The sequence below is a fragment of the Piliocolobus tephrosceles genome, chromosome 8 (assembly GCF_002776525.5).
Source record: "Piliocolobus tephrosceles isolate RC106 chromosome 8, ASM277652v3, whole genome shotgun sequence".
In the NCBI taxonomy this organism is placed as follows: Eukaryota; Metazoa; Chordata; class Mammalia; order Primates; family Cercopithecidae; genus Piliocolobus; species Piliocolobus tephrosceles.
Genome location: NC_045441.1, coordinates 46355285 through 46382263, shown reverse-complemented (window position 1 = coordinate 46382263; position 26979 = coordinate 46355285). Strand labels below are relative to the sequence as shown.

General features: G+C 45.4%; 1 long non-coding RNA gene and 1 pseudogene across 1 annotated transcript in view; one reads left to right on the top strand and one right to left on the bottom strand.

Annotated features, from left to right (window-relative positions):
* The window catches only part of LOC111527771, a 13674-nt pseudogene extending 9694 nt beyond the window's left edge, over positions 1 to 3980 (bottom strand).
* Positions 3981 to 24221: 20241 nt separating this feature from the next.
* The window catches only part of LOC113220439, an 8551-nt gene continuing 5793 nt past the window's right edge, over positions 24222 to 26979 (top strand). The window contains exon 1 of the long non-coding RNA XR_003307322.1: positions 24222 to 24560. This is a non-coding gene — a long non-coding RNA (uncharacterized LOC113220439). The remainder of the gene's footprint in view (positions 24561 to 26979) is intronic.

Genomic DNA, 26979 nt, shown 5'->3' with positions numbered 1-26979 from the left:
AAAATAAAATAAAATAAAATAAAATAAAATAAAATAAAATAAAATAAAATTAGATACACAGATACTTGCCGTTGTGTTATAATTCTACAGTATTCCATGCTGTCCAGGTTTGTAGCCTAGGAGCAATAAGCCATACCATCAGAGACTATCGTCTAGGTATGTAGTAGGCTAGATCATGTAAGTATGTGTAGGTATACTCTATGATGTTTGCATCATGATGAAATCACCTAAAGATAGGTAACTACACTTGCATGCATGTGCCTTCAAGATGTGTTATTATCTCAAAATTAATATTGCATCATGAAAGGTTGGGACCAGGAACAATGGCTCACGCTTATAATCCCAACACTCTGGGAGGGCAAGGTGGGTGGATCACTTGAGCCCAGAAGTTTGAGTTCATCCTTGGCAACATAGTGAAACCCTGTTTCTACAAAAAATACAAAAATTAGCCGAGCTTGGTAGCAAGCTCCTGTAATCCCAGTTACTCAGATGGCTGAGGTGGGAAGATTGCTTGAGCCCAGGAGATTGAGGATGCAGTGAGCTATGATGGTGCCAATGCACTCCAGCCTGGGTGACAGAGCAAGATCCTGTCTCAAATACCAAAAAAAAAAAAAAAAACTTGGTGGATTTACCAAACATACCACTGTCAAGGTTCTTCATTGTTAATAGATCAAGAGACTTCAGGGAATGTCCTGTAGGTGAAATGAAGAAAGAACACATGTGGATATGAGAATCATGGTACTCAAACAAGGAACATTTAATCTTCAATTATTCTTGAAGATAGGCCTTAAATTGGGCATCTATGTAGTCAACTATTGGTTGGTAGCTAAAAAAAATTTATACATTTAGCATAGTAGTTTAATAAAATCTAAAGCCTGCCTTTTTTGACCACTTAACAGTTAACATGTATGCTAAGCAGTTTTCTATAGTGGTAAAGAAAAGGTTCATAACATGTCCATACAAAGATATTAATTCCAAACCAATAATAAGGCTCATGCTTTACTCTATGGTAATGTAAAATGTAAACATAGAGGAAAGCTGGGTGCATCCGACAGAGGACTAGTATCCAGAATATACAAAGAACGCAAGCAACTGAACAATAACAGCAACAACAAATACTTACATTAAAAAGTGGGCAAAGGACGTGAATAGACATTTTTCAGAACACCAAAATACAAAGTAAAACCACAATGAGATATCATCTTACCTCAATCAGGATGGCTATTGTTAAAAAGATAAAAAAAATAACAGGCCAGGTACAGTGTTGCATGTCTGTAATCCCAGCACTTTGGAAGGCCAATGTGGTAGGATCACTTGAGGCCAGGAGTTTGATACCAGCCTGGGCAACATAGCAAGACCCCATCTATACAAACAATTTTAAAAATTAGCCAGGCATGGTGGCATATGCCTATAGTCCCATTTACTCAAGAGGCTGAGGTGGAAGGATCAGACCTGAGCCTGGCAGGTCGAAGTTGCAGTAAGCCAAGACTGTGCCACTGCACTCCAGCCTGGGTGACAGACAAAAAATAATAACAATAAATAAATAACATAATTTGGCAAGGATACAGAGAAATGGGAACCGTTATAAACTGTTGGTGGGAATGTAAATTAGTACAACCTCTATGGAAGATTTGTACAAATAAAGTTAAATAAAGAAATAAGGAAGCCAGGCACAGTGGCTCATGCCTGTAATCCCAGAATTTTGGGAGGCCAAGGCGGGTGGATCACCTGGGGTCAGGAGTTCGAGACCAGCCTGGCCAACACGGTGAAACCCTGTCTCTACTAAAAACACAAAAATTAGCCGGGTGTGGTGGCAGGTGCCTGTTATCCCAGCTACTCGGGAGGCTGAGGAAGGAGAATCACTTGAACCTGGGAGGCAGAGACTGCAGTGAGCCGAGATTGTGCCATTGAACTCCAGCCTAGGGGACAAGAGTGAAACTTCATCTCAAAAAAAAAAAAAAAAAAAAGAAAAAGAAATAAGGAAATAAGCTAAAACTAATAGAAGCTATATTTAAATTTTTTTGCTATAACTTTAAATAAAAATCTTGTAAAAAATCAATTATATACAAAAGTATTAATCTTACAAGAAAAGAACATTACTTAGGAAAATAATAAAATCTGGAAGAAAGGGTATTACTTATAAAATTAGTCTATGGCAAAGGAAGGCAAATTCCTTGAAATAAGAAACTCTTTTTTAATTTAAATAAGAAAACACTAACCTGACTTCTGTGTCTGTTTGATCACCATATCCCACTGTCTCCACAACAGTCAACTTCAACTGAACATTGCTTTCCTGAAGTTCGTATGCCTGTATTTGAAGTCCAACATCTGAGTAAAAATGTGAGGATTTGTCATCTTTCAAGTTAGTATTAAAGAATGTGTCAATCAGTGCTGATTTTCCAATTCTAGTTTCCCCGTAATAGGCATAGATTCATTGTCATAGGGGTATAAAGGGGCTGAGAAGAAGCAACACTTTGAATTCCTACAGTGGTTTTTAAAATCTTAGAAAGTTGAACTCATAGAAGTAGAGAGTAGAATACTGGCTACCAGAGGCTGTGGGAGCAGGGAGAAAGGAAAGGTGGAGTTTTTGGTCAAAGGGTACAAAGTTTCTTTTTTTTTCACTTTTATTTTAGGTTCAGGGGTACACGTGCAGGTTTGTTACATAAACTCATGTCATGAGGGTTTGTTGTACAGATTATTTCATCACCCAGGTACTAAGCATGGTACCCAATAGTTATTTTATCTGATCCTCTCCCTCCTCCAAACCTCCACCCTCAAGCAGACACCAGAGTCTGTTATTCCCCTTCTTGTGCCCATGTGTTATCATCATTTAGCTCCCATTTGTAAGTGAGAACATGGCACATGTTCTCAGCCATAAAAAAGGAAGAGATCATGTTCTTTGCAGGAACATGGATGGAGCTGGAGGCCATCATCCTTAGCATACCAACAGAGCTCACTGCAGCACTATTTACAATAACAAAGACATGGAATCAACCTAAATGCTCATCAATGATAGACTGGATAAATAAAATGTGGTATGCTATGGAATACTACACAACCATGAAAAAGAATGAGATCATGTCCTTTGCAGGAACATGGATGGAGGTAGAGGCCATCATTCTTAGCAAACTAACAGTTTCAAACAGAGAGGAGAAAGAAGTTTTGAGATCTACTGCACAGCAGAGTGACTATAGTCAGTGTATTCTATATTTCAAAATAAATCAAGAGAGTTAATTTCAAATGTCTCATCATAAAAAAAGATTGGCAAGCCAGGTAACAGATATGTTAATTCACTTGATTGAATCATTCCACATTGTAAACATTTATCAAAACCTCACATTGTATCCATACATGTAAATAACTATGATTTTTCAATTAAGAATAATATTAATTTAAAATAAATAATGGGTCTCAAATACTTCAAAGACTGGGATGGCCTTGAAAGTATACATGCTAGCCCTGATTCTCTCAGTCATTAACATAATACAGAAAGAAAGTATACACTAAGTTACATCCGACTTTTAAGAGGACAGGAACATTTCAATTGTTAACAATCATTACAGGACGAGCGTGGTGTCTCATGCCTGTAATCCCAGCACTTTGGGAAGCTGAGGTGGGTGGGTGGGTTGCTTGAGCCCAGGCAGCTGAGGCTACAGTGAGACAATCACACCACTGCACTTCAGCCTGGGCAACAGAGTGAGAATCTATCTCAAAAAATGAAAGGATTATATAATATGGCTGAGAATCATTGCAAACATGAAGATATATTTGAATTAATAGCATCAGTGTTACATTGCTTAAGATAAGTTGAAATGAACATTGGGAAAAATGAAGGAATAATTCAAATGAAGTGTTTGACACTTACCCACACAGAGGATATTAAAAATGAATCCTTGTTGGATAGATCTGTTCACCAACTGATTAGGCAAACATTCAAAACCAAAATGACCAACCATATTTAAACAACAAATATTATTTTCTTTTTGCTTAAATAAAATACAAAAAATACAAATTTAGAGTTTTGTGTTAGAATAGAAAACGAAGTCATTTGAAAGGAAAATGATTATAGTACATCAAAGAAATTAGAATTGATTATCATTTGATTATCATACCTCAGATGAGATGCAAATATATTAAGTACATTTGTGAAAATAAAAGTCTGTGTTCAAGCACATAGATTTGTCTCTTATATTTATAAATAAAGTGAATCTACCTCTCAGCACACTCAAAGAGTCTCTGTTTCTAAATTTTAAAAGAAATAGGTGACGAACACAGTGGCTCACACCTGTAATCCCAGCACTTTGGGAGGCTGAAGCAGGCAGATCATGAGGTCGAGAGTTCAAGACCAGCCTGGCCAACATTGTGAAACCCCATCTCCACTAAAAATACAAAATTAGCTGGGTGTGGTGGTGCACACTTGTAATCCCAGCTACTCAGAAGGCTGAGGCAGGAGAATCACTTGAACCTGGGAGGCGGAGGTTGCAGCGAGGCAAGATCGCACCACTGTACTCCAGCCTGGGCGAAAGACCGAAAATCCATCTCAATAAATAAATAAATAAAGGAATTAAGGAAATACTATAAGAAATTCTAATGTATTACTGTAACATAACAAATTATTTCTTCCACAAGAAAAAAGAAAAACTTTTTAACATCCTTTCATTCTGCTGCAGCGTGTAAATATATTGAGAAAATCCCACACATGTTAATCCAGATGCTTCTCAACTTATGAGGCTATGTCCCAAGAAACCCTAGATGCTTCTCAACTTACGAGGCTATGTCCCAAGAAACCCATCATAAATTGAATATATTGTAAGTCAAAAATTCCTTTAATACACCTAACAAAACTGAACATTATAGCTCAGCCTTGCCTGCCTTAAACATGCTCAGAACACTTACATTAGCCTACATTTAGGCAAAATCAACTAACACAAAGCTCATTTTATAATAAATTATTGAATATCTCATGTAATTTATTGAATAAAGTGAAAAACGGCACTATCATAGAGTCAACAATTTTAGTTCAATGATTGTTGATCCTCTACGTATGTGAGAAACCAAAATCAATTTGAAATTTTTAAAAAATCAAATGATTTTAACTTCAAATTTGTTATATACCCTCTGAGGACTTGTGTTATATCAAGGAAATCTACTACTAATAACACCAGTCTAGAAAATTAGAAATCCATCAAAAATATTATACACAAAGTTACCAACTGATCATTTTTAAAAGGTTAAAAGGTAATTCATTGTTTAATTTCTAAGCACTTTTATTTTAAAAATGAGACTTATATAACCCCCTCCACACCTATAAACACATTAAATACCACTTTGCAATGACAGCTCAGCATTGCAAACTGCTTGAGATGCTTGAGCCCAAAGCTCAGCATACTTGAGCCCAAAAGTTTGAGGCTGCAGTGAGCTATGATCGTGCCAAGGCAGGTGGATTACCTGAGGTCAGGAGTTCGAGACCAGCCTGGCCAACATGGTGAAACCATGTCTCTACTGAAAATACAAAAATTAGCTGGGCATGGTGGCACATGACTGTAATACCAGCTACTTGGGAGGCTGAGGCAGGAGAATCACTTGAACCCAGGATATGGAGGTTGCAGTGAGCTGAGATTGTGTCACTGCATTCCAGCGTGGATGACAGAGCAGGACTGTGTCAATAAATAGATAAATAAAATATTTAAATTATGTTCTTAGCTGGGCATGGTGGTGTGCACCTGTGGTTCTGGCTACTTGGGGGCCTGAGGTAGGAGGATGGTTTGAGCCTGGGAGATAGAGGCTGCAGTGAGCTATGATCATACCACTACACTTCCACCTGGGTGACAGAGCAAGACCTTGTATCAAAAAAAAAAAAAAAATTATTTTCCTCTCAGTCCCAGGTATTCTAACAAGCCTTGATGGCCCCCATTTTGAGATTATAGCCTGTGGCAAGGGCCTGGCAAACAGGTTCTCTGTGCAGAATTGAGGTCGTTGTAGAGTAACATTTTCTTGGGCTGCATCAGCCTGTGGGTGAAAGTAAAGTTGGGTGCGGTGGCTCTCCCCTGGATTCCTTGATGCTTTTAATATCCAGAGTCCTCTACCCCACTCTGCACGAGCCACATTGACACTCGTGCACCAAGGTGTGTGCCCCAGTGCCCACAGGATCACTTGCGAGAACTGCTCCTTCAGCCCCACCTGTGGCCTCTCCTCCCGGGTGAAGTCTGGTTCCTGATGTTCATGCCACGCTCCTTCTCACCAGGGTGCACAGGCATCAACGCCTCCAAAACACCTGATTGAAACCTGTTCCTGGTGGGGCCACCTCACCTCTCCAGGATGGCTTTCTCTGAAGCCAGTTCTTCCATCACAGTGGAAGTAAAGAAAATTATGAAAACTAGCAGGGAACAGTGGTTCACACCTGCAATCCCAGCACTTTGGGAGGCTGAGGAGGGCAGATCACTCAAGGTCAGGAGTTCGACACCAGCCTGGCCAACATGGCAAAACCTGATCTCTACTAAAAATACAAAATATTAGCTGGGCATAGTGGTGTGCACCTGTAAACCTAGTTACTCAGGAGGCTGAGGCATAAGAATTGCTTGAACCCAGAGGTAGAGGTTGCAGTGAGCCGAGATCATGTCACTGCACTCCAGCCTGGGCGACAGAGCAAGACTCTTTCTCAAAACGAATAAATAAAATTATGAAAACTCTCTTGAATATATGGGCACCTCCTGAACAGGAGGTGGTTGAGGGGAGGTCCTGGCAGGTGGGACAGGGTATCCTGGCAGGGCAGGAACTGGGACTTCAGTGTATTGTGTTTGGACCTCAATGGTGCCCTTTGTCACAAGTATCCATCTGCATCCACTGACTTATATGGGGGAACCTGGGGAAAAACCAATGATATGGTTTGATTGTTTCCCAACCAAATCTCATCTTGAATTTTAGCTCCCATAATCCCCACATGTTGTGGGAGGGACCCAGTAGGAGGTAATTGAATCGTGGGAGTGGGTTTTTCCACTGCTTTTCTCTTGGTAGTGAATTAGTGAATAAGTCTCATGAGATCTGATGGTTTTATATAAGGGCAGTTCCCCTGCACACGCTTTCTTGCATGCTGCCATGAGGATGTGCCTTTGGTCTTCTTTTGTCTTCCATCACGATTGTGAGGCCTCCCCAGTCATGCTGAACAGAGTCCATTAAACCTCTTTCCTTTATAAATTACCTAGTCTCAGGGATGTCTTTATTAGCAGCATGAAAATGGATGAATACAACCAACCTCAATAGCTTAAGTGAGTCCAGCCATCACTCCAGAAGATACAGGATCATAAACCATGGCAGCATCCACACAGTGCTAACTCAGCACATGTGCAGAGTATATGAGCTGTGGGGCTATGGTGGCCTCTGCCTAGATTTTTATAGTACAGACAAGATTTCACCACATTGGTCAGGCTGGTCTCAACTTCCGGACCTCATGATCCACCTGCCTCAGCCTCCCAAAGTGCTGGGATTATAGGCGTGAGCCACCGTGCCAGGCCAAAAATGCAGATTTATGAGTGTCTCCCAGTGCTCTGAATCTAAATTTCTGGATGTCTAAATCTCTGTAAATCTAACTTTTAACAACTTTGCTCTCTATGTCTAATAGTTTAATCTGGAAAATATGCACTCACCAACCCTTCAATCAATATTATTACCTGACTTCTCCTGATCATAAAGGTCACTAGAGGGCTTGATAAAAATACACATTCTTGGGTCGGGTGTAGTGGCTCATGCCTGTAATCCCAGCACTTTGAGAGGCTGAGGCGGGTGGATCATGAGGTCAGGAAATCGAGACCATCCTGGTCAACAAGCTGAAACCCCATCTTTACTAAAAATACAAGAAAGAAGGAAGGAAAGGAAGGAAGGAAAGGAAGGAAAGGAAGGAAGGAAGGAAGGAGAGAAAGAGAGAAAGAAATAAGTTACCTGGGTATGGTGGTACGTACCTGTAATTCCAGCTACTTGGGAGGCTGAGGCAGGAGAATCGCTTGAATCCAAAAGGCAGAGGTTGCAGTGAGCCAAGATTGTGCCTCTGCATTCCAGCCTGGTGACAGAGCAAGACCCTGTCTCAAAACAAAACAAAACAAAAATCAAACACATTCTTAGGTCTCTCTGCTGGTGGGGATCATGTATAAAACAAAGCCCAAGAATCTACATTTATTTATGTATTTTTTAAGTTTTTTGCTTTTTTTGAGATGGAGTCTCACTCTGTCGCCCTGGCTGGAGTGCAGAGGCATGATCTCAGCTCACTGCAACGTCTACCACCTGGGTTCAAGCGATTCTCTAGCCTCAGCCTCCTGAGTAGGTGGGATTACAGGTGCCCGAAAATATGCCTGGTTAATTTTTGTATTTTTAGTAGAGACAGAGTTTTACCACGTTGGCCAGGTTGGTCTCGAACTCCTGACCTCAGGAGATGCACTCACCTTGGCTTCCCAAAGTTCTGGTATTAGAGGTGCGAGTCACCATGCCCAGCCAAGAATCTACATCTAAATGCAGTTGTTAAATGTTCTTCTAAGTAACTACACACATTTATCTGTTTTGTGGAATTACCGGAATATAGATCAGTTAAATTTTGGATAGTTTTAACTCAATATGATAATTTTAGCTTTTGAATAGCAGTTTATTTTAAGCCATTGCTTCTGGAAGAATTTAATCTGATCCAGTGTTGCATTTTTCTCTCACCCATAGATACAAGAATGAAGATAATAGCTATAGCATTTAATGAGCATTAACTATGTGCCCGCCACCACGTAACTGAACCTCCTCAAACCCTCTGAGGCATGGACCACTGTACTACTGCCATCACCATTTTATGGAGAAGATACTGAGGCAAAGCAGGGTTACGTATCTTGCTAGGCCAGGCAGTTATTAACATGGTAGAGTTGGGATTCCAAACTATTCTCATAACCAACACAACACTGCGTCTCTGCACTTAATCCAGACCAATTTCTCTGATGCTCAAAATTTGCCTTTTTTTTTTTTTTTTTTTTGAGATAGAGTTTCACTCTTGTAGCCCAAGCTGGAGTGCAATGGTGTGATCTTGGCTCACTGCAACCTCCGCCTCCTGGGTTCAAGAAATTCTCCTGCTTCACCCTTCCCGAGTAGCTGGGATTACAGCCATGTGCCACCATACCCGGCTAATTTTGTATTTTTAGTAGAGACAGGATTTCTCCTTGTTGGTCAGGCTGGTCTCAAACTCCCAACCTCAGGTGATCCATCTGCCTTGGTCTCCCAAAGTGCTAGGATCACAGGTGTGAGCCACCGCGCCTGGCCAATTTGCCTGCATTAAATGTGCTTTTGTGAAATATAGATAGATAGATAGATAGATAGATAGATAGATAGAGATAGATAGATATAGATATAAATATATAGATATTTGAGATGGAGTATCTGTCACCCAGGCTGGAGTGCAATGGTGCAATCTTGGCACACTACAACCTCTGCCTTCCAGGTTCAAGCAATTCTCCTGCCTCAGCCTCCTGAGTAGCTGCAATTACAGGCACCCACTACCATGCTAATTTTTGTATTTTTAGTAGAGATGGGTTTTCACCATGTTGGCCAAGCTGGTCTCGAAACCCTGACCTCAGGTGATCTGCCTGCCTCAGCCTCCCATATTGCTGGGAATACAGGCAGGAGCCATTGTGCCCAGTCAAAATATATTTCTAATATAAAAGGTTCCAGCGATTCTCCTCCCTCAGCCTTCCGGGTATCTCAGATTACAGGTGCCCACCACCATGCCTGGCTATTTTTTTCGTATTTTTAAGTACTAAAAACAACATAGTTTCACCGTGTTGGTCAAACTCCTGACCTCAAGTGATCCACCCGCCTCAGCCTCCCACAGTGCTGGGATTACAGGCATGAACCACCGTGCCTGGCCTAATTTTTATATTTTGAATAGAGACGGTGTTTCACCACGTTGGTCAGGCTGGTCTCGAACTCCTGACCTCGTGATCCACCCACCTTGGCCTCCCAGAGTGCTAGGATTACAGGTGTTAGCCACCACGCCCGGCCCTATATGTTTTCCTAAATGCACTTACAAATCAATGGGTAGGGCTTGGTGCCTTTAGGAAACCATTATAGAACTCTACTCTTCCATGGACCCAGAAAACCACAAGACGAGGACAAACAAGGAAAGTTTAGGTTTTCCCTGGAGAAAGAGGAAAGGCGGAAACAGGCAGGACCAGACAACTGGCTAGACAAGACCATGTGTAAGTGCCAAAAGAACCACACAAGCTATGCCTTTAATTCCAGCACTTTGGGAGGCCAAGGTAGAAAATCACTTGAGGCCAGGAGCTTGAGAACAGCCTGGGCAACATAGCAAGACCCCATCTCTACAAAATTTTTTTTTTTTTTTTTTTTTTTTTGAGATGGAGTCTCGCTGTCTCCCAGGCTGAAGTGCAGTGGCTGAATTTTGGCTCACGGCAAGCTCCACCTCCTGGGTTCACACCATTCTCCTGCCTCAGCCTCCCAAGTAGCTGGGACTACAGGCACCCGCCACCATACCATGCCAGGCTAATTTTTTGTATTTTTAGTAGAGACGGGGTTTCACCGTGTTAGCCAGGATGGTCTCAATCTCCTGACCTCGTGATCCGCCCACCTTTGCCTCCCAAAGTGCTGGGATTACAGGCTTGAGCCACCACACCCGGCCTACAAATTTTTTTTTAAAGGCTGGGTATAGTGGCTCAAACCTATAATTCCAGCACCTTGGTGGGCAGAGGGGGGAAAATTGATCACTTGAGCCCACAAGTTCAAGACCAGCCTGGTCAACATACAAAATTATTTTTAAAAAATTAGGCATGGTCATCTACATCTATAGTCCCAGCTACTTAGGAAGCTGAGACAGCAGGATCCCTTGAGTTCAGAAGGCTGATACTGCAGTAAGCTGTGTTCATGCCACTGCACTCCAGCCTGGGTGACAAAGCGAGACCCTGTCTCTCAAAAAAATTTTTTTTATTAGCTGGGCATGGTGGCATGCACCTGTAGTCTCCACTACTAAGGAGGCTAAGGTGGGAGGGCCACTTGACCCCAGGAGTTTGAGGCTACAGTGAGCCATGATTATACCACTGTACTCCAACTTGAGCAACAGAATGAGACTCTGATGTTAAAAGAAATAATAAGCCAGGTGCAGTGGCTCACATCTGTAATCCCAGCATTTTGGGAGGCCAAGGCAGGTGGATCACTTAAGGTGAATAATTTGACCAGCCTGGCCAACATGGCGAAACTCGTCTCTGCTAAAAATACAAAAATTAGCCGGAGGTGGTGGTGGGCGCCTGTAATCCCACCTACTCTGGAGGTTGAGGCAGGAGAATTGCATGAACCTGGGAGGCAGAAGTTGCAGTGAGCTGAGATCGCACCACCACACTCCAGCCTGGGTGACAGAGTGAGACTTCATCTCAAATAATAAATAAAAATTTGCCAGGCACAGTGGCTCACGCCTGTGATCCCAGCACTTTGGGAGGCCAAGGCAGGCAGATCACCTGAGGTCAGGAGTTCAAGACCCGCCTGACGAACGTGGCAAAACCACCTCTCTACTAAAAATAGAAAAACTAGCCTGGCATGGTGGTGGGCACCTGAAATCCCAACTACTCGGGAGGCTGAGGCAGGAGAATTGCTTGAACCCCAGAGGTTGAAGTTGCAGTGAGCCAAGACCACACCATTGCACTCCAGTCTGGGTGACAGAGTGAGACTCTGCCTCAAAAAATCGGTAAATAGATAAATAAATAAATATTTTAAAAATAATAATAAAATTAAAAAATAAAAATGAAAATAAACCACCCAGAGGGTGCTCTAAAGGAATAGTTAGATGCTCTCAGGAGAATGTGCCCCCCAACACTGGTGCTGAAATACACCTGGAGCAGGGGCTCCTCTTACCTTATGCCGGGGGTCAGGTGTGGGGGATACTCTGCTATGAGTCTCTGCACCAGCTCCCTGGAGGGCTGGATGAGGGCTAAGCACTCCGTGAGAGCAGATTTGAAAGGCACTGCCCCGCCCATGGCTCGCCATGTCCTGGGAGGGAGACCCAACAGTCAGGCCAGCCAGGTTCAATGTCCTCGAGGTTAACATGCCTTACTGCCTGCACAACATCCACCAACTGTCTGCACAACATCCACCAACAGGAAGATGCTACCAAGAGCCCCACCGTGCAACAGACAGGCTTTGCTGCTATGAGAGCAAGGCCTTGGAATAAACTTTTGAAGGTTTGTTTGAAAATAACATTGATAGGTCAGGTGCAGTGACTCATGCCTATAATTCTAAAACTTTGGGAAGCTGAGGTGGGCAGATCACCTGAAGACAGGAGTTCGAGACCAGCCTGGTAAACATGGTGAAACCCCATCTCTACTAAAAAAATGCAAATATTAGCCAAGCATGGTGGTGCACGCCTATAATCCCAGCTGCTTGGGAGGCTGAGGCAGGAGAATTGCTGGAACCTGGGAAGCAGAGGTAGCAGTGAGCCGAGATCACGCCACTGCACCCCAGCCTGGAAAACAGAGTAAGAATCCATCTGAAAAAACAAAACAAAACAAAACAAAATCACACAGTCTATCCATAGGGAGTTTTCTTGAAAGCCATGAGCTGCCCTAAATCAAGAAAGAGACCAAAGGCTAAATGTTCTTCCACGAAAGGCAGCTAAAAATGAAATGTTGGTTGGGCGTGATGGCTTATGCCTGTAATCCCAGCACTTTGGGAGGCTGAGATGGGTGGATCACCTGAGGTCAGGAGTTCAAGACCAGCCCAGCCAACATGGTGAAACCCTATCTCTACTAAAAATTAAAAAAAAAAAAAAAAAAAAAAAAAGTAGCCAGGCATGGTGGCGTGTCTGTAATCCTAGCTACCCAGAAGGCTGAGGCAGGAGAATCGCTGGAACACAGGAGGCAGAGGCTACAGTGAGCTGAGATCGTGCCACTTCACTCCAGCCTGGGCGACAGAGCAAGACTCCGTCTCAAATATATATATATATTTGATGTTGAACCAGTATTCAATTATTTTTGACCTAATTTAGCAAGAAAGCAAGCAATAAAGTGGAGAAGTGCATAAGGCTCTACGGGCACATAGGAAAATGTTTAGCTTTATCTATGAAACAGGGCTTCAGCCTGGGCATGGTGGCTCATACCTGTAATCCTAGCACTTTGGGAGGCTAAAGCAGGAGAATTGCTTGAGGCAAGGAGTTCGAGACCAGCCTGGGCAACATAGACATACTGAGTCTCTACTAAAAACAATAATACAAAAAATTAGCTGGACATGGTGATGCACGCCTGTAATCCCAGCTACTCAGAAGGCTGAGGCAGGAGAATCACTTGAACCCGGGAGGTGGAGGCTGCAGTGAGCCAAGATTTCACCCTTGTACTCTAGCCTGGATGACAGAGCCAGACCCTGATTCTAACGAAAAGAAAAGAAAAGAAAAGAAAAGAAAAGAAAAGAAAAGAAAAGAAAAGAAAAGAAAAGAAAAGAAAAGAAAAGGAGGGAAAGGTATTTGAGCTGAATCTGACAGGTAAGTGGCCCTCTGAGTGGGTTGTCAAAGGGCAGGGCATTGATTTGGCATGTGCTGGGAGGAGAGGAAGGGAGGTAGAGACAAGGAGAAAGGCTTGTGATGGCAGAGGGAGGAGCATGAGCAAAGACAAGGAGGAGGAAGCAGATGACCTGCTGGAAGCTATCCCGTGGCTTGGCCCAGGGGCCTGGCAGTGCATCAGGAGTTCAGACTAAGCGGGTCCTAGGGCCAGGCTAAGGAGTTTAGACTTTAACTTCCAGATACTGGGAAAGGCTTTAAGCCTCAGAAGAAAGGTCAGAGCTAAATATAACAGCTTAACATACACAACATTGCCAATGTAGAGGTGCTAGTTGAAGACGTGGTCTGATTAAAGTCCAGGGAGAGGCTGGGTGCAGTGGTTCATACCTGTAATCCCAGCACTCTGGGAGGCTGAGGCAGGAGGATCAATTGAGGCCAGGAGTTGAAGACCAGCCTGGCCAACATGGCAAAACCCCAACTCTACTAAAAATACAAACATTAGCCAGGCAGGGTGGCATGCACCTGCAGTCCCAGCTACTTGGGAGGCTGAGGCAGAAGAGTTGCTTGAACCCGGGAGGCAGAGACTGCAGTGAGCCGAGATCATGCCACTGCACTCCAGTATGGGTGACAGAGCGAGACCCTGTCTCAAGAAAATAAAAATTAATAAAAGTAAAGTCCATGGAGAATAGAGAGAGGGAGAAGAGAAGAGTGCTAAGGACAGAGCCTGCAGGACCACCACCTTTACGTCTTGACTTCAGCCTGGGAAGGGGAAGAAAAATGGTGAAGTTACAGGAAGAAACTCTGCGAGGCATACTGCTGCACAAGCTGTAGAGGACAGGGATTGACAATGAATTTATTTATTTTTTTTTTGGTGACAAATTCCACTCTGTCACCCAGGCTGGAGTGCAGTGGTGCCATCATAGCTCACTGCAGCCTCAAACTCCTAGGCTCAAGTGATCCTTCCATCTTGGCCTCTAGAGTAGCTGGGACTGCAGGTGTGAGCCACCATGCCTGGCTGACTTTTACATTTTAAACAGTTGAAAAAAAAATCAATAGAAGAATTGTATTTTTTGACACGTAAAAATTAATGAAATTCAAATTTCAGGCTGGCTGCAGTGACTCACGCCCGTAATCCTAGCACTTTGGGAGGCTGACATTGGAGGTTTACTTGAAGCCAGGAGTTCAACACCAATCTGGGCAACATAGCAAGATCCCATCTCTACAAAAGTATTTTTAAAATTAGCAAGGTGTGGTGACACGCACCTATAGACCTAGCTACTCAGGAGGGTGAGGTAGAAGGATTGCTTGAGCACACGAGTTTGAGGCGGCAGTGAGCTACGACCATGACACTGCACTGCAGCCTGGGTGACAGAGTGAGACCCTGTCTCAAAAGTACTACTAATAATAAATAAAAATGAAATGCAAATTTCAGTGTCTAGTAATACTTTTTGTGTTTTTTTTTTTTGTTTTTTTTTGAGAAGGAGTCTTGCTCTGTTACCCAGGCTGGAGGGCAGTGGGATAATATTGACTCACTGCAACCTCTGCCTCCGGTTTAAGCAATTCTCCTGCCTCAGCCTCCCGAGTAGCTGGGATTACAGGTGCCTGCCACCACGCCCAGCTAATTTTTGTATTTTTAGTAGAGATGGGGTTTCAACAAGTTCACCAGACTGGTTTCGAACTCCTAAGCTCAGTTGATCTACCCTCCTCGGCCTCTCAAAGTGCTGGGATTACAGATGTGAGTCACCGCATCCCACCACAGCCACCGCACCCAGCCAATTAACACAATGTCTTTATTACACAATTTATGCCCTTCATGATCTGGCTCCTATGCCTATGTATTTTACCAACCCCATTCCCCACAAATACACATATATGCACACACATTTTTACACACACACGCTCACATTTTTTTTTTTTGAGTTAGGGCCTCATTCTGTCATCAAGGCTGGAGTGCAGTGGTACAATCTCAGCTCACTGCAACCTCTGCCTCCTTGGCTCAAGCGATCCTCCCACTTCAGCCTCCTGAGCAGCTGGGACTACAGGCATGCATCGCGATGCCCAACTTATTTTTGTATTTTTAGTAGAGACGGTGTTTTGCCATACTGTCCAGGCTGGTCTTGAACTTTTGGGCTAAAATGGTCCACGCTCCTCGGCCTCCCAAAGTGCTGGGACTACAGGCGTGAGCAACTGTGTCTGGCCACATGCACAATTTATGGCTCAAGGAATACTAAGAACTTGTTTCTTTTTTTCTTTTCTGAGATGGAGTTTTGCTCTGTCACCTAGGCTGGAGTATAGAGCAGTGGCGCCATCTTGGCTCACTGCAACCTCTCCTTCCTGGGTTTAAGCAATTCTCCTCCCTCAGCGCCCTCAGTAGCTGGGACTATAAGTGTGTGCTGTCACGTCCTGCTAATTTTTGTATTTTTAGTAGACATGGAGTTTTACTGTGTTAGCCAGGCTGCTCTGCAACTCCTAACCTCAGGTGATCCATCCGCCTCGGCCTCCCAAAGTGCTGGGATTACCGGAGTGAGCCACCACGCCCGGTTGGACTTGATTCTTAGGCATGTCATATGTGGGCTTTTTTTTTTTTTTTTTTTTGACACAGAGTCTTCCTCTGTCGCCCAGGCTGGAGTATACTGGTGTGATCTCGGCTCACTGCAACCTCCACCTCTTGGGTTCAAACGATTCTCCTGCCTCAGCCTCCTGAGTACCTGAGCCACCACGCCAAGCTAATTTTTGTATTTTTAGTAGAGATGGGGTTTCACCATGTTGGTCAGGCTGGTCTCGAACTCCTGACCTCAGGTGATCTGCCCACCTCAGCCTCCCAAAAGTGCTGGCATTACACACATAAGGCACCACACCTGGCCTATGTCAGGTTTTTATTCCTCTACACTCTTTCAAATGCTGCTCCTCTGCCTGGAATCACCATATACCCCATGTCATGAGGAAAGGCCTATTTCTTCATGGTGCAGATCAAGTGACCTCCCCTATACCACATTATTTCCACCCCATCAACCCAGAAAATCCATAAATCACTCTGGTTTTGCGAGAACGTAACCTCTTCCAGGGCAGACCCCTTGACTAAAAGAATTATCTTCTATCTCTGCACCTAGCACCCAGTAGGTGTTAGTTAAATGTTTCATGAGCTAAATATTTTATGAATTAAATAGAGTTGAACCTAAGCAGTTATTAAGAACTCAACAAGGGGCTGGGTGCAGTGGCTCAAGCTCGTAATCCCAGCAGTTTGGGAGGCCGAGGCAGGAGGATCACTTGAGGTCTGGAGTTCAAGACCAGCCTGGCCAACATGATGAAACCCCACCTCTACTAAAAATATAAAAATTAGCCAGGCATGGTGGCAGGCACCCATAATTCCAGCTACTTGGGAGACTGAGGCAGAAGAATCGCTTGAATCCGGGAGAAGGAGGTTGCAGTGAGCCGAGACAACGCCACTGCACCGCAATCCAGCCTGGGTGAAAGAGCGAGACTGTGTCTCATAAAAAAAAAAAAAAAAAAAAAGAACTCAACAAGGGCCGGCGTGGTGGCTCATGCCTCTAATCCCAGCTCTTTGGGAGACTAAGACAGGTGGATTGCTTAAGGCTAGGAGTTCAAGACCAGCCTGGCCAACGTGGTGAAACCCTATCTCTTTAAAAAATTGATAAAACATAAGAAAAACTAAAAAGAAACCACTCATTTGGCTTTGGTCCAGCAGGAATCAAACTAATAAGGTCTTGAAGTCAGCATGTCTATTAGCAGAGAAGCAGCGCTTACCGTAGTGTAATTCCACTAAGTATGGAGAATGAACCATAGGTGAGTGAAGAGGAAGCCAGAAACTAGACAAATGGTGTAAGAGTAGCTAAAATGAGGTAAGTGGGACAAGATAAAACACTTTTTAAGAAGGTGCATGAGAAGGCCCGGCATGGTGGCTCAAGCCTGTAATCCCGGCACTTTTGGAGGTCAAGGTGGGCGGATCACCTGAGGTCGGGAGATCAAGACCAGCCTGACCAACATACAGAAACCCCATCTCTACTAAAAATACAAAATTAGCTGGGCGTGGTAGTGCATGCCTGTAATCCCAGCTACTCAGGAGGCTGAAGCAGGAGAATCGCTTGAACCCAGGAATTGGAGTTTGTGGTGAGCCGAGATCATGCCATTGCACTCCAGCCTGGGCAACAAGAGGGAAACTCCATCTCAAAAAAAAGAAAAAGAAAAAAATAAAGGGTGCATGAGGCAACACAACATAACTAAGAATGGGCAATGCTCCTGAAAACGGCTAACAGGCACCAGAACCTCAAAGCCAGTCCCCAGGGACCCTGGCACAAGATCCGAGAGAGGAATGCATGGGCGCCATCTTCAGAGGCTTCCAATGTTGTTGAGATGATCAGACAAATAATTACTGGCCATTTTTGAAAAACCAGGTACTTTGGCGGGGCGTGGTGGCTCACACCTGTAATCCTAGCACTCTGGGAGGTCAAGGCGGGTGGATCAACTGAGGTGAGGAGTTTCAGACCAGCGTGGCCAACATGACAAAACCCGGGCTCTATTAAACGTACAAAAATTAGCCGGGGGCCTGCAATCCCAGCTACTCAGGAGCCTGAGGCAGGAAAATCACTTGAATCTGGGAGGCGGAGGTTGCAGTAAGCCGAGATTGCGCCAGTGCATTCCAGCCTAGGCGACAAGAGCAAGGCTCCATCTCAAAAAAAAAACAAAACAAAAGACAAACTAGGCACTTGAACCTCTTTCCAACTGCTGACACTAGCATTAGCTTCAATGAGATTAGCCAGGTGCAGTGGCTCACACTTGTAGTAATTCCAGCATGTTGGGAGGCTGAGACAGCAGGCTCGCTTGAGCCCAGGAGTTTGAGACCAGCCTGAGGAACATAGCGGGATTCCTTCTCTAAAAAAAAAAAAAAAAAAAAAAAAAAATCGGTGGGGCATGGTGGTGCATGCCTTTGGTCACAGATACTCAAGAGCCTGAGGTAGTAGGATGGCTTGAGCCCAGGAGTTCAAGGGTGCAGTGAGCCGAGATCAGGCCACAGCACTCCAGCCTGGGTGACAGAGTGAGACCCTGTCTCAAAAAAAAGCAAGACCATCAGCCTTGAGTTTGAAAGGAAATGTACATTTCCTCCACTAAAAGTTAGAACTGATTTACACATCCCCAGCTGACCACTAGGCCTGATTTACAGCTCAGAATGGTTGACACCCGCTTCCTGAAAGAAACAAGTGTTTTTGGCTTTTTCTTTTTAGAGAAAAGGTGTCATTCCGTGGTCCACACTGGTGTGCCAATGGTGCAATCATAGCTCCCTATAGCCTCAACCTCCTGGGCTGAAAGGATCCAACTGATTTAAAAAAAAAAAAAAAAAAAAAGCCACCGCTAGCAAGGCCTTCTTGCCCCTACTTCCAAAGCACAAAAGCAAGTTTTCCTGCAGGGCCAGCCTTCAAAGTCCTGATTTTAGATAAGAGGAAAAAAGTTCCTTGCTCAAACAAATGCTTTCCCAACTTCTGTATCTTTCAAGAGGCTTCTAAGATCACCTTGCTTCCTTCACCTTTTCTTAGCACTGACCTCTTACGTGTAAGAAAAAAATAAAAGCCGGTACAGAGGTTGTGAAGGTCACGCATAGTTGTGAGAACCAAGTTTACTTGCTTTGGTAGTAGGGATAAATTTGTTCAGGCCCCCAGGCATTGAAAGAGTACACAGTAGATTCTGAAAAGGTTCTGAATCAGAGAAGAGTCAAAGAGGCTCCATAACAAGGGCTGGGGTCCCCAGCCCATGTAATTATACTATATTTTATTTTATCTTTTATTTTGAGATGGAGTCTTGCTCTGTCACCCAGGCTGGAGTGCAGTGGTACGATCTCAGCTCAGTGCAATCTCTGCCTTCTGGATTCAAGCAATTCTCATGCCTCAGCCTCTGGAATAGCTGGGATCAGAAGCGTGAGCCACCACACCTGGATAATTTTTGTACTTATAGTAGAGATAGGGTTTCGCCATGTTGGCTGGGCTGGTCTCAAACTCCTGACCTCAGGTGATCTGCCCACCTCGGCTTCCCAAAATGCTGGGATAACAAGTGCGAGCCACCACACTAGGCCCGCAGTTTCTTGTAAAGTTAAACATATACTTACCATAATACCCAGCAAGGCTGGGCGCGGTGGCTCATGCCTGTAATCCAGTTCTTTGGGAGGCTGAGGCAGGCAGATCACCTGAGTTCAGGAGTTAGAAACCAGCCTGACCAACATGGTGAAACCCCATCTCTACTAAAAATACAAAATGAGCTGGACTTGGTGGCGCATGCCTGTAATCCCAGCTACTAGAGAGACTGAGGCAGGAGAATTGCTTGAATCCGGAAGGCGGAGGTTGCAGTGGGCCGAGATTGAGCCATTGCACTCCAGCCTAGGCAACAAGAGTGAAACTCCGTCTCAAAAAAAAAAAAAAAAAAAGAAGAAGACCCAGCAATGCCAATCTTGGAGTTTTATCCAAGAGAAATGAAAACATACTCATAGCAGCTTTATTTGTGACTACCCTACCCAACACTAGAAAAAAAACAAATGTTCATCAACAAATAGCTAAACAAATTGTGGTATATCCCTACAATGGAACACTACTCAGTAAAATGAATTACTGACACATGCTACAACATGGATAAGTATTTTCAAAATTATACCGATGGGTGCGGTGGCTCACACCTGTAATCCCAGCACTTTGGGAGGCCTAAGTGGGCAGATCATGAGGTCAGGAGTTGAAGAGCAGTGTGGCCAACATGGCAAAACCCTGTATCTACTAAAAATACAAAAATTAGCCGGGCGTGGTGGCACATGCCTGTAATCCTAGCTACTTGGGAGGCTGAGGCAGGAGAATCACTTGAACCCTGGAGATGGAGGTTGCAGTGAGGCAAGATCACACCACTGCACTCCAGCCTGGGAGAACTTGTTGCAGTCACCTTGGAAAATAGAATCTGCCACAAAGGGCAAGTAAAAAGAATGTCAGAGTTTAAGGTTTCAGAAATCTAGCCCTCCAAAAGGATCACCAGAGCCGTACCTGTGGTGGCTTAAGGGGAGTGGAAGCAAAGGTCATCAGAGCTGAGGAAGACGTGGGATGGTGAGTCAGGCGAATTGCATGCTCATCCATGTGGATGCTGACATCCTCAGGAAAGCAGAAGGATTTCAGAGAACAGAGGGCAAAGCACGATTTCATTCATGATTTTTTCAGACAGGGTCTTTCTTTATCTCCCAGGCTGGAGTGCAGTGGCGCGATCATAGCTCACTGTAGACTTGAATTCCTGGGCTAAAGCAATCCTTCTGTCTTGGCCTTCTGAATAGCTAAGGCTACACTGTGTGCCACCACGCCTGGCTAATTTTGTATTTTTATTTTGTGTAGAGAAGGGGTCTTGCTATGTTGCCCAGGCTGGTTTGTAACTCCTAACCTCAATTTATCCTCCCACATTGGCCTTCCAAAACATTGGGATTACAGGCATGGGCCACTGTGCTCCACCACAAAACACTTTTTTTTTTTTTTTGAGACGGAGTTTCACTCTTGTTGCCCAGGCTGAAGTGCAATGGCGCGATCTTGGCTCACCACAAACTCCACCCACTGGGTTCAAGCGATTCTCCTGCCTCAGCCTTCCGAGTAGCTGGGATTATAGGCATGCACCACCATGCCTGGCTAATTTTGTATTTTTAGTAGAGATGGGGGTTTCTCCATGTTGCTCAGGCTTCCTGACCTCAGGTGATCCACTCGCCTTGGCCTCCCAAAGTGCTGGGATTACAGGCATGAGCCACCGTGCTTGGTCCACAAAATACTCTTTTAAAAGTTTTTTTTTCTGGAGTGGTGAAATAATTAATCTCTGTGGTGAGGACTTCCTTTTTACTTGGGAAAAGATATTTGCTGTAGGCCTATTGTTTGTACAAAGATGCTAATAGCTAACTTTTTTTGAGTGTCCATTCGTTCACTCATTCAAAATATATATACTGGGGCCAGGCGTGATGGCTCATGCCTGTAATCCCAGCACTTTGGGAGGCAGAGGCAGGTGAATCACTTGAGGTCAGGAGTTCGACACCAGCCTGGCCAACATGGTAAAACACCGTCTCTACTAAAAATACAAAAATTAGCCGGGTGTGGTGGCGTGCACCTGTAGTCCCAGCTACTCGGGAGGCTGAGGCAGGAGAATCACTGGAACCCAGGAAGTGGAGGTTGCAGTGAGCCGAGATTGCGCCATTGCACTCCAGCCTGGGCAACAAGAGTGAAACTCTGTCTCAAAAAAAATTAAAAGCCACACAGAGGGGTGGAGAGGGAATACTCACATCAGATGCACCTGGGTGATAATTGAAGCTCTACCTTTTACAGTAATTGGGCAAATTACTCAACCCTCTGAGATTGACTTTTCTATGTGAAGTAGCTGTTCCTGCGGATGGCTTAAGGGGAGTGAAAGTAAAGGTCAGCAGAGTTGATGGATGACTCAACTCAGAGTTGAGGATGAAAAGTGGGGATAATAGCACCTGCCTGTATCCTGGTACAAATCATATGATGTTGATTTATTTATTTGTGGAGTCAGGGTCTCGTTCTGTTGCCCAGGCTGGAGTGCAGTGGCATTATCATGGCTCACTGTAGCCTTGAACTCCTGGATGTAGTTGTGCACACCTGTAGTCCCAGCTACTTGGGAGGCTGAGGCAGGAGAATCGCTTGAACCCAGGAGGCAGAGGTTGCAGTGTCCCGAGATCACACCACTGCACTCCAGCCTGGTGACAAAGCAAGACTCCATCTCAGGGGAAAAAAAAACTTAAAAAGTTATAGTATCCAAAAATGAGCAAAATCGCTGGGCACGGTGATGACAGTTGTAATCCCAGCACTTTGGGATGCCCAGGCGGGTGGACCATCTGAAGTCAGGGCTTTGAGACATGCCTGCAGTGAGCCGAGATTGCACCACTGCACTCCAGCCTGGGAGACACAGTGAGACTCCATTTCAAAAAAAAAAATTAGCCAAGCATGGTAGCACACACCTGTAGTCCTAGCCACCGGGGAGGCTGACGGGGAGGGATTCCTTGAGCCTGGAGGTCAAGGCTGCAGTGAGCCATGATTTCACCACCTCACTCCAGCCTGGGCAACAGAGCAAGACCTTGTCTCAAAAAAGAAAACACACACATACACACACACAAACAGAAAACAAAACAGAATAGCATCATTTCCTCATCATTAGCTTGAAGGAAGTGAATTGCCTGTAAAAGTTTCCATTTTCAAAAATGCATTAAAATACAGTGTAATCCCAGCACTTTGGGAGGCTGAAAAGGATTGCTTGAGCCCAGGAGGTGCAGCCTCGACCTCCTGGGCTCAAGCGATCCTCCCACCTCAGCCCCGCAAGCAGCGGGGACTACAAGCGCGTGCCATCATGCCCAGCTAATTTTTTGTATATTTGTAGAGACAGGGTTTCACCATGTTGCCCAAGCTAGTCTGGAACCCCTGAGCTCAAGCGATCCACCGCTTCGGCCTCCCAAAGTATGGGATTATGGGCGTGAGCCACTGGGCCTGGCCCAATTACTTTCTTCAGTCTGAGCATGAGCGCTGGAGCTCTCACTTGTATGTAAGTTTTTAGAGACAGAGTATCCCTCTGTCACACAGGCTGGAGTGCAATGGCGCAATCTCCTCTGACTGTAACCTCAACCTCCCGTGCTTGATCGTTTATATAATCTCGGCTCACTGTAATCTCAACCTCCCGGGCTCGATCGCATACTTGCATGCATATACACATACATACACATACACACACACACACTTGTTTAGACAAAGTCTCGGTCTGTCGCCCAGGATGGAGTGCAGTGGTGCGATCTCGGCACACTTCAACCTCCGCCTCCCGGGTTCAAACAATTCTCTGCCTCAGCCTCCCGAGTAACTGCGATTACAGGCACCCGCCATCACGCCCCGGCTAATTTTTGTATTTTTAGTAGAGACGGGGGTTTCACCACGCTGGCCAGGCTGGTCTTGAACTCCTGACCTCGTGATCCACCCGCCTCGACCTCCCAAAGTGCTGGGATTACAGGCGTGGGCCACCGCGCCCGACCGATCGCTTATATTTTTAAAAAGATGTTTTCTTCTTTTTCTAGCCCCTTTTATACCGCTACAAAGTTTCAAAGGCTTAATGCGATTACAAGGGCCCCTGAGAGGTCGAGCTCGGCGGCGCAGCTCCCTAATGCGGGGCAACCTCAGAGGGGGCCTACCTTGCCCAGGATGAGCCGCGCCAGGTGGCGGGGGACGCTCCCGGGGGTCCTCGGGCCCTGGCTGGGGGAGGTGTTGTGGGACGCACGTACCCAGGATCAGGTGAGGCGAGTGCACCGCCGGGACTGCAGCTGCCGCTGGCCATTGAGGAGCTTCTCCGCAATGGGCCCGCCAGGAGCCGGCCGGTTGGGGCTCAGCACCTGCTCGTGACGCGTCTGGCCCTTGCTACGCCCGGCCCTGCAGGCGGGGAAGTCGTAAAGCTCCTCCCGGTAGCTTTATGGACCGCGGCAACCGGGCCGAAGCTTGCGGACACAAAAAGGCCAGCTCAGCTGCCGGTTACATCCCCTTGGCCGCCTGTGGCCAGCCGTCAGCGCACGAACGCTCTCGGAAGACTTGCAGCCCCGCCGCGAGTTCCGATTGGCTCCGCGTGAGGAGCGGGCCTCTACGACATCACAAGCGCGCGCCCTCGGTGACGTCACAAGGGTGGGCCTTGGGGCGACGTCACAGGCGCTGGTGTTCGGCTGCGTCACGGTGGTGGTAGTGTCCGAAGCTGAGCAGTCTTCTGAGAGTGGAGCCTGGTAACCGCGACCTCCCTTCCAGGTCCTGTGTGTTGCTGGAGAAGGGTAGTTGACAAACTCAGACCCAGCGCACTGTTTATGTCGGTCAAAAATACATAAATATGGCCAGGCACGACCAAAGCGGGAGGATCCCTTCAGGCCAAGAGCAGTCTAGCAACATGGCGCGACCTTGTCTCAGTAGTCCTACCTCAGCTCCCCAGCTACTTGAAGCCCAAGGTTCAAGGCTCCAATGAGCTATGGTCCCACCACAGCATTCCAGCCTGCAAGACTGAGGTAAACCCTGTGTAAAAAAGTAAAAAAAACCTAAGTGTGCAACAGGGAGGGACTGCTAAATAAAACTGCAATCCCAGTACTTTGGGAGGCCGAGGCGGGAGGATGGATGGTTTGGGCTCAGGAGTTCTAGACCAGCCTGGGCAACATGACGAGACCCCGTATCTACAAAAGATACAAAAATTGGCCGGGCGCGTTGCTCACCTGGCCTAGTTTTTGTAATTTTTGTAGAAATGGGGGTCTTGCTATGTTGCCCAGGCCAGTTTCGGGCTCCTGGGTTCAAGCGGTCTTCTCACCTTGGTCATCAGAGTCGTCAGGATTACAGGCGTGAGGGACTGTGCCCCGCCTGGGTTAGGCTGTTTAATAACAAGAAAGTACTCGGCCAGGTGCGGTGGCTCAAGCCTGTAATCCCAGCACTTTGGGAGGCCGAGGTGGGTGGATCACCTGAGGTCAAGAGTTCGAGACCAGCCTGGCCATGGTGAAAGTAAGTCTCTACAAAAAGTACAAAAATTAGCCTGGTATGGTGGCGCAATCCTGTAGTCCCAGCCACTCCTCGAACCCAGAAGGCAGAGGTTACAGTGAGCCGAAATTGCACCACTGCACCCCAGCCTAGGCAACACAGCGAGACTCCAAAGTATGACACCAGCCTGGGCAATGTAGTGAAACCCTGTCTCTACAAAACAAAAAACCCAGGTGTAACTGTGTCCACCTGTGGCCCAGGCTACTTAGGAGGCTGAGGCAGGAGGACCACTTGATGCCAGGAGCTCTGATCATCCCACTGCTCTGCATCCTGAGCAACAGAATGAAAGCATGTCTCTAGATAACTAGCTAGCTAGATACGTAGTTTTCTATTTTTTTCCCTAGATTTGAACGTGTTTTTCTAAAGTAGCATTCAACACATCAGCATTTTACAGTGTTAATAGTTGTTAATATGATTCTGTTTTTCTGAAATACAGTATCCTTTACAAAAGCAGTTTTGTCTTTCAAAGCACATACATAGGTCCTCAGGTGAATTTCTCTGATGTTGGCGACCTTGGTACCATTTTGTCCACTTGATTGGAAAAGTCAGTCAATAATTACAGGTCACTGTTGGCCTTAGAAGAAGAGCCCAAAGGCAACAAGCAAATGTGCTGGTGTCCAATCGCCTTCTAGAAACATTTTCACTTTCCCATAAGCTTTCCCTTGATGAACATAGAAGTAGTGTATGTTGAACTGACCCAGTGCTGCCGTGGCAACTTTGTATATTAGGCCAAATTTACATTTCTTATCTTTATGAGAGGCACCCTGGTAGGCTAGAGGAGTTACACACGAAGTCTGATCTCAGCTGCACTGTCCAGAGATGCAACACGGTCCAATCAAATAACATTCTCTGAGCCTGTTTCTTAAGCTGTAAAATAAGAATAACAATTATACCCATCTAAAAAGACAGCTTATTGTATTTGAGTGGTCTTTTATTTTCTACGGAGCTGTGTTTAACACAGTAATTATTTTTATTTCCATATCACATTTGTGTTGTGTTTTGTTTTTGTTTTGAAATGGAGTCTGTTTTTGTTTTTGTTTTTTTTTTGAGATGGAGTTTTGCTGTTTTCTCCCAGGCTGGAGTGCAGTGGCAATATCTCTGCTCACTGCAACCTCCGCCTCCCAGGGTCAAGCGATTCTCCTGCCTCAGCCTCCTGAGAAGATGGGATTACAGGTGCCCACCACCACACCCGGCTAATTTTTTTTTTTAATATATATATTCTTAGTAGAGATGGGGTTACATCATGTTGCCCAGGCTTGTCTCAAACTACTGATGTCAAGTGATCCACCTGCCTCTGCTTCCCAAAGTGCTGGGATTATAGGCGTGAGCCACCGCACCTGGCCTGTTTTTAAATAAGGGTTTCTTGGCCAGGTGCGGTGGCTCACGCTTGTAATCCCAGCACTTTGAGAGGCCAAGGTGGGTGGATCACCTGAGGTCGGGAGTTCAAGACCAGCCTGACCAACATGGAGAAACCCTGTCTCTACTAAAACTACAAAATTAGCGGGACATGGTGGTGCATGCCTGCTATCCCAGCTACTTGGGAAGCTGAGACAGGAGAATTGCTTGAACCCAGGAAGTGGAGGTTGCAGTGAGCCGAGATCGCATCGTTGCACTCCAGCCTGGGCAACAAGCGCAAAAGTCCCGTCTCAAAAAAAAAAAGATTTTTTAAAATGATATTTTCAGTATTTTATAGATATGTGAGCAGCGATCCTAATAGAATGTTACCTGACACTTTGTGGGGCTAGACGATGACAGTGGCAGCTGGTTTGATCCAAATGTCTGATTTATTTTTTCTTTTCTTTCTTTTTTTTTTTTTTTGGAGACAGTCTTGCTCTGTCACCGAGGCTGGAGTGCAGTGGCACGATGTTGGCTCACTGCTACCTCCACCTCCCAGGTTCAAGC